The sequence below is a fragment of the Urocitellus parryii genome, chromosome 1, assembly GCF_045843805.1.
Source record: "Urocitellus parryii isolate mUroPar1 chromosome 1, mUroPar1.hap1, whole genome shotgun sequence".
NCBI classification, from domain to species: domain Eukaryota; kingdom Metazoa; phylum Chordata; class Mammalia; order Rodentia; family Sciuridae; genus Urocitellus; species Urocitellus parryii.
In genome coordinates, this window is record NC_135531.1 from 167,007,717 (window position 1) to 167,011,312 (window position 3,596).

The window sequence follows — 3,596 nt, forward strand, 5'->3', positions numbered from 1 at the left end:
GCGGCCGCGGGGCGGGGCGCCAGCCAGCTGGCCAGGCCCGCCCTGCGCCCGGGAGGAGGGGTCACGCCGGCGCCGGGGGCGGGCCGAAACCCGAGCCGCGCGCCCCGCCTGCCGCCCGCTCGGCCTGGCAGCTCCCGGGACGAGTCTGGGGCGCGCCCGCCGGGAAGGGAGGGAAGGGCCCGCCGGAGCGGTGGGACCCGGCAGAGGGTCCTCGGCGGGAGGTAGTGTGGGGGCCGGATCCCGGAGGGCCAGAATCTGGTATCCGCAACGGGACAGCCCGGAGCAGAGCAGAAACTGGAGCTCAGGGAGAATTTGGGGCGGGATGAGTGTCGGCAGCCAGGGGCTAGAAGGCCAGGGGCGGGGATGGGAAAGGCTGGAGAGCCGGGTGCGTCTGCGAGGAAACTTGGACCGCTGTGCGGGCGGGGGCGGGGGTGGACAAAAACGCGGGCGCGAGTCCAGGACTCTCGAAGGGTGTTGAGTCTGGGGCCGCTGCTGCCTGCGCGGAGTTGGGAACCCAGGCAACCAAGTAGGAAGAGGAAATGGAAATGGGACTTCCAAGGAAGAAGACCCAAGAGGCTGTTCCCCATAGTGGTCACCGTGGACGATTTGGGCCTGGGTCCACTCCGGTGCAATCTGGTCCCTTAGGACTTCTGACTCTCCATCGTTACGTTGAGCAAGAAGAGCTAGCACCTGACGTCACCGCCAGCACTGACCATCAAGCAGCCGTTCCAGAGCCCATGTCCTCACCATCCATGAGGATGGTGAATGAAGGGTGACTCTTGGGGATCAAGGTGCTGGAGTATGGAAGCATGGACTACCAGTGCCTCATTCAGATCCGTTTCTGGAGCAAGAGCAAGATGGTGTCAGAGAATTCAAAGCCTAAATTAAAACAGATACAGTTACTAGATTGACCAATGGATGGACCTTGGCATTGAGAAGGCTCAGAAAAAGTCCCCTGGACAGGAGGCCTCTGCATTGTGTATGTTTGTGACCATAAAGCAAGGGACTGGGGATCAAAGCTGCCTGGTCCAGGCATGTAGGTGCCCTGGCAATGCCAGCTTCCTCACCTGGACACCTTCAGTGCCTGAAGCACCCCATACTGAAGCCACTGTCAGAGCCTGAGACACAGAGTATGGGTCTCAGAGCCCTGGGCCCACCAGGGTGCGCTCTGCTGCTGGCCCTAGTGTGGGCCAACACCCTCTGAGCTAATTCTGGCCTTCGACCTCCCAGTCTGAGTAGGAGCTCCTCTGGAGGCGTAGGCTCTTCAGCTGTGAAAACCTACCACTCGCTTTCTGTGGCAAGGCAAAAATAAAGGAGGAGACAGGAGCAGAACCTGCACCCATTCCATGGTCCAAGCCAAGCCTTGGCAGGCTGGCCTGCCATGTGAGCATGCTGTGTCCTACCAGAGGAGCTCACGCTGGCTGTGTGGCTGGGTAGAGGTGGGCAGAGAGCAGCCGCTTGGGCAGGTCACTTCCTCTCTGAGCCCCCTTCTCTCATCTGAGACTCATCTAACTCCAGTGAATGGTGGCTCTTTCCAACTTGTGATGTCACCTTGTAGCCCAGGGTCTGCCTTTTTGTTAGGTGTGACCAGCTTCACATCATTCCCATTCCCAGGACCCCTCCCCTGCCCTCTTCTGCTCACACTTTGCCAGGCCCCCCATAGGGCACTTGCAGCAAAGAAGCACAGAAAGCAGCCCCGGCTCACCCCAGCTGCAGTGCCCAGTGTGGCTCCCAGGACTTCCTTCCACCTGAAGGCCTGGCTGCAGTCAGGGAAGAGAGGCAGTGGAGGGGCAGCCGTAGGAAGCAGGGGACGGGAGACCCAGAGCGATGACATGTTTAAAGGCATGAGATTGCTTCCAAGAAAAATGACGTGTGAGATTGTAAATGTGTGTCACAGGGCACTGCGGGTGTTACAAAGCTCCCTTCCAGCCAGAGTGGAGTTCTGTCACATTGGCCACCCAGTGAGTCCCTGCTGAAGGAGGCAGCTGGCCAGCCAAGGAGCAGAGAGCTCCCTGGACCCCTGGGCCACACTGGGTGTGAGGGGTTCTGGCAAGGATTCATGCACTCAGGAAGAGCTTTGCTTTCTTTGGTGGTGGTGGGATAGGGTTAGAGAGCTGAGAGAGGGGAGCTGCCTAACCAAACTCCCACTTGAAGCCCTGGCCCAGCTCCAAGCAAGAACATATCAGACACCCCAGGGAACCAGAGCATGTGGGTGACTGGGCCCAGGGTACGTGGGTGGCAGGGCCTGTGCCCAGTGTAGGGTAATGCCAGAGCTACCTGAGGGCCTGGGAGACCACCCCAGCTCTCAACTGCCCATTCCTGGGGAGATGCCACCACTGTCCTCACCCTAAGTGGGCCCCAGTAGACCCTCCTTGCCCTGTGAGCCTCAGGCTTCACACCTCGTCAGGCCACCATTGCCCAGGAATTGCCTGCTCCACCCTACCCACGGCAGAGGTGGGCTTTCCTCAGAGCAGGACAAGCTTGAAGCAGTTCCCTCTCCCTCACAGGCCCTTAAGGTGCTTGTGGAACCCAGACTTCAGATAGGCCCAGGGTGCTGCATGCCCCTGCTCACTTCTACCTCACCCAGCCTGCCCTGCGCACCCTTGTCCACTGGGAACACTGTGGCTTGTGGGCCCTTGGCATCTGCCCAGCTGTCGCCAGTGGCCCACACCAGGGTGGAAGGCAGCTGCTCCTTGGAGATGTAGTCGTACCTGCACAGCCAGTTCCAGTCCCTGAAGGTAGGTGCAGAGGGCGTGAAGCTGAGGGAAAGGGCCATGGGGCTGCACCAGGGGAGACAACTGTTGCAATTTTGGTTTTTCTGATGCTGGACAGAATGGGGGACCCATCAGGGCCACTGAGGAGGCAGAAGTGAATTCTCGGGGGAGAGGTATTGACAGGCACCTGCCAGGCTACCTCTGTGGGGTCTAAACTGAGCCCCAGAGGTTTGGCAGAATTCACCAAAGGTACTTGGAAAGCCAGGGAGGAAAAACGGCCCCTGCTCGGCCACGTGCCGGGGTTTCCCTGGCTCTGGGCAGTGTGTGAAGGGGCTGTTCTCCAGGCAAACAGACTCTCCTCATCTAGTGTTCTATGCTCTGGCTGATGGCCAAGTGCCCCCCTTATTTCTGTTGGGGCCATAGCCTTCCTTGGATGGGAGGCCTGCCATCCCCCACTTCAATCATCCAGGCCTCTGAAGTCATCCAAATAAGGGGGCAGGGGGCTGGACAAGATCCACTGGGTCCATGGTCAAGAGCAAAGTTCCATTCAGATCCTAGATATGCACTCACAGCTGCTCAGCTGATCCTGACTCATCCAGCTTGCAGGCCAGAGCCCCTGAGGAGAGGAGGACCCCATGACCATTCTTCCTGCTGCGCAGGGCCCCTTACCAAGGGACCACCTGCTGGAAGGCCATCAGACCTTCAGAGACCGGGGGACACTGGCTCTGGCCTACTTCTAAGGACCCACAACATCCCCTGGGCCCTCCAGTGAGAACACAGGCTTGTGGGGGTGGCTGATCTCTGCAGTCGGAGACTCCTCACCATGGGTCCCCAAGTCCATTTCGTGGTCATTGCAGGAATAGACGTTCAGCAGCTGGCAGA